This window comes from Sander lucioperca, chromosome 17 (assembly GCF_008315115.2).
Source record: "Sander lucioperca isolate FBNREF2018 chromosome 17, SLUC_FBN_1.2, whole genome shotgun sequence".
In the NCBI taxonomy this organism is placed as follows: Eukaryota; Metazoa; Chordata; class Actinopteri; order Perciformes; family Percidae; genus Sander; species Sander lucioperca.
Genome location: NC_050189.1, coordinates 18,507,448 through 18,519,947, shown reverse-complemented (window position 1 = coordinate 18,519,947; position 12,500 = coordinate 18,507,448). Strand labels below are relative to the sequence as shown.

Here is a 12,500-nt window from a genome sequence, read left to right as displayed (position 1 = left end):
AAATGTGTCTCTGCGCGCGTGTGTGTTTGTGTGTGTGCGTGTGTGTCTCTGCGCGCGCGTGTGTGTCTGTGTCTGTGTACGTGTGAGTGAGTGTGCGTGCGTGTGTGCGTGTCTCTGTACGTGCGTGTGTCTCTGCGCGCGCGTGTGTTTGTGTGTGCGTGCGTGTGTGTGTGTGTGTCTCTGAGCGTGCGCGCGTGTGTGTGTGTGTGTCTGTGTGCGTGTGTCTCTGCGTGCGCGTGTGTCTCTGTGCGTGCGTGTGTGTCTCTGCGCGCGCGTGTGTGTGTGTGTGTGTCTCTGTGCGTGTGTGTGTGTGTGTGCGTGTCTCTGTGCGTGTGTGTGTCCGTGCGTTCCCTGTCACAATAACAAAAGATCCGTGGCATTCGCTATCAAAATAAAAGCCCTGCCTTCCCAGATGAACGTTAGAATAGAGAAGGTATTTTAAGTGGAGCTCGTGTTGAATTAAACCACAGCTGCCCGGTGTGTGTTAGGTTTTAGTGGCGAACTGTCTGTCACAGACTGGCTGTCACATGCGCGGGGAAAATCCCGCGAAATCCTAAACTCCACGTGGTGGATCAGGGAAAAACTGAGTGGGGAAAACACCGCCGGGGACACGAGGACACGAGGACACCGCCCACTGTGGGCTGCAGCCATCAAGCTGCACACGACGTCAAGGGGACCGGAAGTTGGCAACTCATTTTGATGTTTTTTTCTCTGCACGTGTGTGTGTGTGTCTCTGTGTGTGAGTGTGTGTGTGTGTGTGTCTCTGTGCATGTGTGTGTGTGAATGTGTGTGAGAGAGAGACTGTGTGTGTGTGTGTGTGTGTGTGTGTGTGTGAATGTGTGTGAGAGTGTGTATGTGCATGTCTCTGTGCGTGTGTGTGTGTTTGTGAGTGTGTGTGTCTGTCTTTCTGTGTGTGTGAGTCTCTGTGAGCGTGTTTTACAATTTTACAATCAGGAAGTTGGCAAAAAATTCAATTCAAATTCATTGTTTAGAAGAAATACGGAACAAAATGTTATACACACACACACACACACATATATATATATATATATGGAATATACTGGAATAGAATTGATCAGCATTTTCCTATTATTTCCTAGAATATATATTTTTTATATAAATACCCAAATTATAGTGTCTGTGTCTCTGTGTGTGTGTGTGTGTATGTGTGTGTGTGTGTGTGTGTATATGTGTGTGCATGCATGCATGTGTCCGACCACCCTGTGTAATCTCCTAATAATAAATGAAGATCTAATAATGCCCGTGTGTGTGTGTGTGTGTGTGTGTGCGTGTGTGTTTCACGCTGCCTGATGATTCGAGCCGAGCTGCTCCCGGCCAAAGCACAGACCTCCTGCTCACCGCCACGGAGACCTACAACATTGCTAGGTAACCGTGGCAACCACAGAGGAGAGGAGGGGGGGGCAGGACCCATGGCGACTGACACTCATCCTCCCACTCGTTTGGCGAGTGAGGAGTGTGACCTTCATCCCTGATTTTGCTCTAAAGCGCCTCTTCAACTCAGTTTTCCTCCATTTTCTGATGAAAATCTGAGCGATTCTGCGTTTTTAAACAATTATACAACTCCGTAGTATTAAATAGTAGTAGTACGTAGTATTAACTAGTAGTAGTACCAGTGAGAAATACTCTTACTACGACATAGAGTGAGTGAAATCTCTCTGCACCAGTAACCAGGTTAGATTTCTCTGGCTCTGTAACATGATCGTCCTGCACTCAGGAGGAGTAAAGTGGGAGTCAGACACACACACACACACACACACACACACACCACACACACAAGACACACCACACACAGACACACACACCACACACAGACACACACACCACCAACACAGAGACACACACACATACACACATACAGCACACACAGACAGACAGACACACACACACACACACACACACAGACAGACACACACACACCACACACAGACACACACACCACACACACAGACAGACACACACACACACACACACACACACACACAGGTACACCACTGATAAGAAAATTAAAGCAGTAAAAAGATGTGATTTTATTAAACTTTTATTTGTTATAATGTGCAAATAGTATTCTGGTTTTACAAAGCTTTTTTGAATTCACCCTCTCAGTGCGACTTCAGTGAGCAAGGAACAGAGAAGTAACTGTAGGCTAATCATAATCATAATAATAATCATAATAATAATAATAATTATAATAACAACACTATATATGTCACAGTTAAAATCAAGCAATACGAATATTGAATACAAAAAATTACAAACGCAATCAGAGAGCGTTGGTTGATCTGTTTGTACTTTTAGTTTGAGAACAGAATATGCAGCAGAGGTATTTTCCCTGAAGCCGTTCTCTCTGCTCTCTCTTTTTTAAATTTTAACCCTTTGTATTGTCTTCCCGTCCAACCCTGTTCTCACTCCGAACTCGTAAAATACGGACGTTTTGGACAGCGGCTGTCAGCGTGTGAAGCAACGAAAAAAAAGTGCCCTTCAGCGGTGTGTGTAGAACGTACCGGAGAGAGCAGCAGCTACACGGGAGTTTGAAGATGACGTAGCACTAAAGGCTCTGACACACCAACCAGACGGCCGACCGTCGGCAGAAAAGCCAGTCGGACTGATCAGTCTCCCCGAGTTGGTCCAAAAAGTGCCTCGGGACACACCGAAGCAACGCCGACTTGAGCGTACGTTCTGCACGTGCGTGAGATGTAATACGTCTCCATAACAGCAGGCGGCGCTAATCTGTATTGTCGCCCAAAAAAATGAAAACCGGCAGCTGATTGGACGAACGCGTCACGTGGGTCTGGCTGCTCCCGGATTTTACAACCGAGCATAATGGCGGCTTCGTTCGGAATACGAGCTAAGATAGTTCACCGAAACGTGTTTCTGAAAACATTTTAAGCGAGAAATAGGCCGTGCGGTTGCTGAATCTGTCTTCATTTCAGATCGACAAAGGTCAGTTTGAAAGATTTTCATCAGATTTTGAGAGGCGTTAGTCACGCTCATCCTGCTCCTCGTTTCCAGGTTAGCGCTCCACCAATCAGATTGGTCATTGAGTCCGACCGCCCGCCTTCCGATTCAATAAGTCAAATCGGGCCAAATGACGACGGCACGGAATACACCGAACAGACTCGAGTCACCGACCTCGCCAGACTGTCCGAGCGACTACGGTAGCGAGTAGTATGAAAGGGCAAAATTCCTTATAGGGAGGCTGGTTGGGGGGGTGGATGGGTCAAACACAGGACTTTCACCCAGGAGACCGCTTTCTCCTATTCCTAAACCCAACCGTCCCTTTCTTCCCGCGTCACGGAAACGTAAGCCGACCCACAACCTTTTCCTTAACATAACTGCGTCAAAAGGGACGCCAATAGTCCCGACCAAGCGCGTTTAGATCTGACGCTAAAGGAGATTTTTAGATTAGATTCAACTTTATTGTCACTGTGCAGTGTACAAGTACAAAGACAGCGAAATGCAGTCTTATAACGCAAGACTTAAGCCTGGTTCACACGGCAGGATAATTAGGCCGATTTTAGCCCCGATTCCCCCCTTCCGACAATCTTAAGGATGCTCCGATTATGGTAAAATAATCTGATCAGATGTTCCTGCCGTGTGTGGTGTGTTAAGACTGCTCTCGTCTGCTCGGAAGGACGTCGGGACCGCTCCCATCTCAAATCGGGGATATCCAACATGTTGGATTGTTTTGGCCTGATTTCTCCTCGTGTGTGGTGTCCCCCGGGGACAAACGAGCACGCAGCCTGTGGCGTGTAGCCAATCAGAAAGAGAGGTGACGAGGAAAGCACCGGGAAACAAAATAAAAACAGCCAGCGGCACGGCGCACCAGAAAGTCCGGTGGACGTCGGAGATAAGTAGAGCAAGTATAGTCCATGCTCGCGTTGTCTCCACTTCTTTGACCATCGCATTTTCTTTTGAGAACGTTTTTTTTCCGGTTAAAAACAAACTACAAACTATCGTCACTGTATCCTCTTCGTCCGCCATGATTGTTTACTCTGAAGTCACGTTTGATCTCGAGGGATTTTGCGAGATTTCGTGTGTGATGTGTTGATTTTGCCGTGTGCTGCGCACCACACGCTGTACGACCAAAACTGGTAGACCCGTGATTTTTTATCGCCGTGTGTGGAGTCTCTCAGGATTGGAAAATCGGCCGACAATTTTAAAATCGTCCCGTGTGAACCAGGCTTAAGCGTCAATACCAACGCCAAAGGCACCTGACCAAGCGTCCGTACTTTACGTGACGGGAACGAGAACGTGTTGTCCCGTCGACCGTGAACTTTTAGTTTTTCTGGGGTCAACATTTTAAATAAAAAATCTTTTTTTTCTCGACACTTTTGGCCCTTTCCCCCACGTTCTTGTCACTTTTTTTCCAAGTCTTCTGTCACTTTTTACGATGTTTGTCGACTTTTTTCTGCGCTATTTTTAAAATAACATTTTTGTTATTTTGTTTCCATCTTTTTCTTCAAAATGCAATTTCAATGAAACTAGTGAACTGATCATTGATTTCACTTGTGAAGAGCGTTGCATGGAACCATCTGTGCTATTTTTTTTTTTTTTTTTTTGACAATTTGGTTGAAAGAAACTCAAATTTCTGATATAGAAACTTTTTGTAAAAATGGGTCAAATGTGACACATGTAAATGATATAAATCCATATTTATATATATAGATTGTTAATGATATGTGGCATGTGTTGATGTTTTTAGGTAACGTATCATTCCATATATGAAAGACTTTTGTATGTTTGTCGCCAAAAAAACCCCATCTTTAACGTTTTTGAACTTCAGACGTTTTGCTGCCTTTTCTACGAATGTCTTTAAACTTTTAGTTTTCGCTCTTTTTTCCCTCACACTAAGCTTATTATCAGGGATGCACCGAATCCAGGATTTGGCTTTGGATTCAGCCAAATATTGGGCTTTCTACCTTAGAATTTTTTCCCACTGAACCGAACCCTACACGCGCGCTACGCTGGTCGACGTAATGACTCCGCCGTTGATTACAGGAAGGTGTTTACGTAGGTGGAGCGTTCAATGCAGCAGGCTGTGAGAAAGTGAAAATGGAACTCGTGAGCAGAAAAAGTGTAGTTTGGCAGTACTTTCAGTCAAAAGAAGGCCGTTCAAGTCCAGCTACATGTTCAATTTACAATGCTGATTAGTCTGGTGGTGGCGAGGACCCTAAACTATACACAACATCACCGCTGTTACAACATCTGGTATGAAACATCCGAAAGAATACGAGTTGTGCATGAAGGAATCTACAGACAGCAGCCAAAATGCAGCAACTTCAGGTACGGCAAAGGAAGGACAGTCACTGTTTACTTCATTAATGTGTTCATGGACTGATGGGAGTAGGATTCGGTATTCGGAAGAATCTTACCCAGTGGATTCGGTATTCAGCCGAACCCCAAAACTCTGGATTTGGTGCATGCCTAATTAATTCAATCGGTGAGTGAACGGGAAAGGTAATATAAGCTGCATCTCATGTCCCTTATCTGTTAGCTCCTCGACTCCTCTGTCCTCGGCTGAGCCGGAAGTTGTTCTGTCCCTCCTCGATGAAGGCCGTCTCAAAGCTCTTATTCCTGACGTGAGGACCGATGAGTACATAGGGCTGGGTACCGAAACCCGGCTCCATTATGGAACTGGTTCCTACGCAACCGGTAGGAATCGGGACCGGATTAGAACGCACATCTCGGTTCCACTTAAAGGTGCACTATGAGTTCCTGCATGGTCACTTCTGTTGACGTTCCAAGTAAATTCAAAACAGAGCAAGCTCACCCCTCCCCCCATGTTTCCCTAACTGTCATGACTAATCAACGGGGTTAAGCTTCTCCCCGGACCGCGTAGCTCCTATGGAGCCATTTTGATGCTAACAAGCCATCACTCGCCATTAGCATCCCATTGACTGCCATTCATTTTGACGTCACTTTGACAGCGAATAACTTTACATCTGAAGCGTTTAAAGACTCTATTTGTCCGTTGTTTATTTCTAAAGAAACACGACAATGTATAAAAGGCTCCATTACCTTGTAGCTCACGTTATGGCTCCGTAGCAGACGTTTTTGTAAAAATAGGCTAACGATTGTGTCATAACCACGAGACTTACTGTCACATAGTAGAGGAATTAACTGACTAACTGACTAACTGTCACTAACCCCCACCCCCTCCCCCAACCATCTTGTCGGTGATTGGCTGGAACGTGGTTTGTTGTATTTTGGTGCTCAGCCTGTGCCTCTAGTGTTTGTTTGACGTCTACGACCCGTGTTGTCTCCCGAGACCAGGCTTTTTCACGGTGTGTTCAGGGGCCAGGCAGCTAGCGGATCAAGGAGAGATGCCTACGATTTGACACAAAAATGAAATCGCGCTGAAACCATGCAGGAACTCATAGTGCACCTTTAATGTGTCGACTGAAATATTTTCCCTCTGTCGCTCCGAAACTGACGTAAAAATATCACACTTTCTCTGTAGTCTACCGTTAGCTAGCTAACGTAAATGTAGGCTACTTTTAAAATGCCATATTTTCCCCTCTGGGCTCACCAAAACGGACGTAAAATTATACTTATTATATATTTAAGTACTTTAAAGATCCAGTGTGTAACGTGTTTAGTTGTTCATTATCAAAATCTGTGTTACCCGTTCACAAACGTGTCCTTTTTCATGAATATTTACCACCACCATCAATTCCAAGTATTCCTATTGGCTTGAAATTTTACATTTTGCATTTGCATGAACTGGGGTAGACGCTCCATATTCATGCTCCATCTTGAAATACGTTAGTCGGTAAGGGACATACAGGACATACTGCTGTGTGTGTGTGTGTGTGTGTGTGTGTGTGTGTGTGTGTGTAAGGGACATACTGCTCCGCCTTTCACGTTGTCTCTGCCACATGATAAACTCACAGCTGCTGCTAATGCTGCTAACGGGTATCGTAGCTTCCCGGCCCCGGCAAGTTTGAAGAAGGAAACGTGATGGACCGACACGTAGTCAAAATCCAAATTTCAGGAACAGGAGTCTTCTTCTTCTTCTTCGCCCAGAAAAAGAAAAAGGATATTGAGAAGAGCAAGAGACCGGCTTTTTGAAGCGTGAAGGCTACCGTAGCTGTAATACGTACTTTGAACTGCGTGGTGCGAGAGAGTTGATTGCGATATATGATCTCAACGCTAGATGGGAGAAATTCCCACACATTGGACCCAGGGTTCAAAATTAACTTTTTGGTTCACCAGCCTAATGGCTAGTGAATGGTTACATTTGACAAGCCACTCTATAGATTACCATTGCTTTTTTTGGCTGGTGAGTGAATCAAATCGACCAGACACTTGCATACTTTACCAGCATTTGGCTGGTAGATGGTGCTAATTCTGAACCCTGACTGGACCTTTAAAACGTTAATATATTGTTATATTTAAATAATTTTCAATTTAAAATAAACTCTATAAAAAGAGCCTTTCTTCGATGTCATTTTTCAGTTTTTCAAGAATCGGTTTAGGAATGGGAATCGTTTTAAAAGTACCAGTTCGGGATCGGGATCGTAAAAATCCAAACGATAACCAACCTTACCGAGGAGGGAGCATCGAGGAGCTATAGGCGAGGAAACACCAGAGCAGCCTTCCTGGAAGCCAGGCAGCCGAAGGCGTTGCTAACTCCGCCCAAACAGCTGACAAATCCATATGAGGCTTCAGAGGGAAGGACGTTGTCACTACCCGATGTGAGTCGAGTGCAGATGCGAGTTGTGCATGCGTCACTTTGCGACTTCAAGCAGATGTGATTTGCTGTTAGCCACAGAATAATGAGACAGGTACATTACATAGCAGTAGTTTATTATTTAGCGTAAGACACCACATTTTCACGGCATGATCCCTGATGTCAGTTCTAGATTAGAGGCTGAAGTAGCCGACACGAACCTGCTAACGAGAGACTTCTGTAACGTCAATACAGTAAAATTGGACCTACATAACGAAGTTCGTTCACTGCAGGCTACAAGTTAGCAATCAAACACAACAAAGGCTGTCACTTGAATGGCGTTTTGAGCTAACGTTAGCAATCAAAACACAACAAAGGCTGTCACTTGACTGGCGTTTTGAGCTAACGTTAGCAATCAAACACAACAAAGGCTGTCACTTGACTGGCGTTTTGAGCTAACGTTAGCAATCAAACACAACAAAGGCTGTCACTTGACTGGCGTTTTGAGCTAACGTTAGCAATCAAACACAACAAAGGCTGTCACTTGACTGGCGTTTTGAGCTAACGTTAGCAATCAAACACAACAAAGGCTGTCACTTGACTGGCGTTTTGAGCTAACGTTAGCAATCAAACACAACAAAGGCTGTCACTTGACTGGCGTTTTGAGCTAACGTTAGCAATCAAACACAACAAAGGCTGTCACTTGACTGGCGTTTTGAGCTAACGTTAGCAATCAAACACAACAAAGGCTGTCACTTGAATGGCGTTTTGAGCTAACGTTAGCAATCAAACACAACAAGGCTGTCACTTGACTGGCGTTTTGAGCTAACGTTAGCAATCAAAACACAACAAAGGCTGTCACTTGACTGGCGTTTTGAGCTAACGTTAGCAATCAAACACAACAAAGGCTGTCACTTGACTGGCGTTTTGAGCTAACGTTAGCAATCAAACACAACAAAGGCTGTCACTTGACTGGCGTTTTGAGCTAACGTTAGCAATCAAACACAACAAAGGCTGTCACTTGACTGGCGTTTTGAGCTAACGTTAGCAATCAAACACAACAAAGGCTGTCACTTGAATGGCGTTTTGAGCTAACGTTAGCAATCAAACACAACAAAGGCTGTCACTTGAATGGCGTTTTGAGCTAACGTTAGCAATCAAAACACAACAAAGGCTGTCACTTGACTGCCGTTTTGAGCTAACGTTAGCAATCAAACACAACAAAGGCTGTCACTTGACTGGCGTTTTGAGCTAACGTTAGCAATCAAACACAACAAAGGCTGTCACTTGACTGGCGTTTTGAGCTAACGTTAGCAATCAAACACAACAAAGGCTGTCACTTGAATGGCGTTTTGAGCTAACGTTAGCAATCAAACACAACAAAGGCTGTCACTTGAATGGCGTTTTGAGCTAACGTTAGCAATCAAACACAACAAAGGCTGTCACTTGACTGGCGTTTTGAGCTAACGTTAGCAATCAAACACAACAAAGGCTGTCACTTGAATGGCATTTTGAGCTAACGTTAGCAATCAAACAATCATAAGTAGCGACAACGTTTGCCGGATCCGGATCCCTTGGCGTTATGCCGTAAACCGTTTAAATCTGAGCATGTGCAGCTCACATCTGCACTCGACTCACATCGGGCAGTGACAACGTCTCATTTCTCTAAAAACACATTTCCTTGTCGCCTCTCTCCTCCCGTGATTTCCTGGCGTCTCTCCCGGGCCTCCTCGGTGGGAGGGACCAAGACGCGAAGAAGGGCGGCAGGTGGAGGAGGCGAGGAGGCAATTCAAGCGACATGAGAAGCACCTTCTGTAATTAATGCAACAAAGGAAATTTGCTCTGTGATAAAACTGTGGCTGACTAAATGTATAAAAAGGTGTTTGCTGCCCTCTACAGGACAGGAGGAGGCAGGAATTATTAAAAAATTGGGCGCACAAATTAGTTTTTTTCTCCGTAATATAACAAATAACACTCATTAAAATATGTTTTTTTATACACTACGTTTAACGGTTGAAAAGTTCAGAGTGTCCGACCCGCCCCACGGGAACAGGAAGTGACATCACACCTGCATTTTCATGAAAACAACCCTGGACTGAAGCTGCAGAGCGGGTGATTTTCGGTGTTAAAAAAAAAAAATAAAAAAATAAAGGCTTAAATATTTTTAAAAAATGACATTTTTTTTCCGTCTCAGCAAAACGACATTAAGTGCAACTTTAAATTAAGACATTTCTAGACTCTTAAAGAGCCTCATGTTGTTATGTGTAAACACAAATACATTATCAATACACAACACAAATATTAGAAATATCATCACTGTCCTCCAGAAACCTCGAACCCTCAAAGATCCTCCGAGACGCAGCGGAGGAAGGATTTACTCCCGTGGGTTGATTTAAAGTAACTCAACGTGAAACGGATTCCATTATTATCAACTCTGATTAGTGATTAATCATTCTTAACAGAAAAGCAGTAGTTCCAGCTTCACAAATGTGAATATTTGCTGGTTTTCGGAGTCTTCCTTGATGTGAAATGCACTGTTGGTTTTGAGCAATTTAAAGATGCCACCTTCATTGTTTTTTTTTTTTCTTTACAAATAGCGAAACGATAAGCTGATAATTTTACAAGGAAAAACATTGGCTCTTGTTTAGGATTCTTGGATGCAGGTGCTTTGGAAAATATCACGTCAGACTTAAAGGCATACTATGCAACTTTTCCAGCTTCGGCCCCCCCTACAGGTTGTCTCATTAGGTGCTTTCCGACCAGATAGTACTTGTACTTTTTAGAGGAAAAGTACACTTCTAAGCAGTTCTAAGAACTACTCTCCCCCAAAATCTTTTTTTCCGTTTGCATTCCCACTGGCCAAGTGGCCGTAGGGACTGGTAGGAGGGGTAAGGGAATGACGCAAGCAGGGCAACGGTCTTTATAGCATCGTCTGCCTGCTGCGCTGTGGACGTGTGTGTGTGTGTGTGTGTGCGTGTGTGACTGTGTGTGTGTGTGACGGCCGGCGGTCCACGCTTGTGGAAAACAGTTAACCACAGGTTCCCGTTAATCTTATGATGGACATGTGTTGTGATATTTAAACAAATGAACCGTCAACGGCGAAATAAAAGCCTCTTATTTGCGAGAGCGGTCTGAGAGACCTCCAGCTCACAGCGAGGTGTCTGAGCATGACTGGCCCAGCGACGAGCTAGCGGCCGGGGCAGGCGCTTGCTGGCTGTCGCCTCACTTGATGGAGCTTCTCAACTCCGAAAACTTTGAAGCAAATTGTCAATTCGGCATCAATTTTCGCAAGACTGCCTATATTTGAAATCTAAACAGTTAATTTCTTGCCTAAAACGTTGTCAGAAGTGAATTTAATGATGAATAAGATGGTGAAAATTGTTAAAAATGTCCCGTTGTTGGTTGTTGATCCGTCTGCAAGTTCCGAGTTGGCAGTGGGCGTGACTTATAAGTTCGACCAATCAAGTACACCCCGGAAAAGGGAAAAGACCCTGCTCTGAAGTAGGAGCTAAAAAAGTACGCTACTGCGGCCAGAGGAACTTAAAAATCCCCAAATTTTTCCTGTCGGAACACGACGAAAAAAGTGTTTGTCTAGGAATGTTTAGTTCTAAGAACTGCAAAAATCCCTCCGGTCGGAAAGCCCCTAATGGAACTACAGCTCGTGAGTAGTATGCCTTTAAAAAAAATGAAGATCCCGCCCTCTGCTCTCGAAATGTATTAAAGAAACTAACGTTTCTGATTCTCCGGACCCTCGTCAAGAGTATTAAGGCTGACCCTCTGCGTCAGCCTTAATACGCCCTCCTGCGCCCTCCGCCGTAGCTCGACGTGCACCTCTGAAAATGTGCAACTTTGCGTCGAGGCGACGCAGAGCGCAAGGACTGTGATTGGTCAACTGGTGTTGATAGTTGGTGTTCCCAGCAGCCTGTTGTGGGGAGTAGCAACATGCTAGTTCACTGACATCAGCTCTGCAAATAAACTCAAGACATATTTTGGTTACAATGACGCCGTTATCTGTTTGTAAAGTGTCTATATGGCAGTAACGTTTTGAAATTAGCACTTCGCCAGCAGGCAGTACTTTGTGGGCAGCTGCTCAAAGTTCAAATAATTTCAACTTTGACCTAGTTGCCGCTGACCTTTCAAAAGAGCAACCAATGAGATAACAGCATGTCGTTACCTAGCAATGGGAAATAGCTTCTTTGCCACCCTTGATAATGAATACCTGCGCTTTTGCAAATCACATATCATGTGTACGCGGCTTTAGGGTGCGGGATCTTCTTCCTTTTTTTTTTTGGAAAAGTCTGATTAACTGACAGTAGTTAGTTGCAAACCTGATCTAAAAAAAGTACAATTTTGGCACAAACTTTCTCTTAAAAATGGATGGTGATAACGGGGTCACTCCATCCAAGGCCTGGACAATACATCACTATCTATACATGCAGCCATATATCGTCATACATTTTGGATACCGTGATATGACACCAGTGTTGTCTTTTCCTGGTTTTAAAGGCTGCATTACAGTAAAGTGATGTAATTATATACGTACGTTACGTAAGTAACCAAACGGTCCGGATCGAGCTGAACCACGGTCTGGTTTGTTTCTTGTGTGTAAGCATTTTTTTGGGTGGTTCGGACTTTCGGACCAAATACAGGGAGCTCTGGCAGGCTATCGTGGTGTTATAAAAGCGGGGAAGCTCCTTTAAGGAACAGCTCAGTGCTCAGTGTGTACGTAAGAGAGAGAGCGTTAGCGGTGTTAGCGCTCAGAGCAGACAGCAGTTGGAAAAACTCCGACACGGAGAGAGGATACGAG

The 12,500-nt window shown here is 44.5% G+C and overlaps 2 protein-coding genes across 3 annotated transcripts in view; one reads left to right on the top strand and one right to left on the bottom strand.

The window, feature by feature from the left end:
- The window catches only part of LOC116064546 (zinc finger protein 239-like), a 914,372-nt gene that overhangs the window by 608,443 nt on the left and 293,429 nt on the right, over positions 1 to 12,500 (top strand). The window lies entirely within an intron of this gene.
- Positions 1 to 12,500, bottom strand: part of otud4 (OTU deubiquitinase 4) — a 50,698-nt gene that overhangs the window by 34,400 nt on the left and 3,798 nt on the right. Inside the window, exon 1 of one of the 2 annotated variants that reach the window (XM_035993825.1) lies at positions 10,791 to 10,823. The exons of the other annotated variant lie outside the window; for it this stretch is intronic. The gene's annotated coding sequence lies outside the window, so the exon portion shown is untranslated. Of the gene's footprint in view, positions 1 to 10,790; positions 10,824 to 12,500 lie in introns of those variants that run through there. 2 annotated transcript variants of the gene reach the window in all.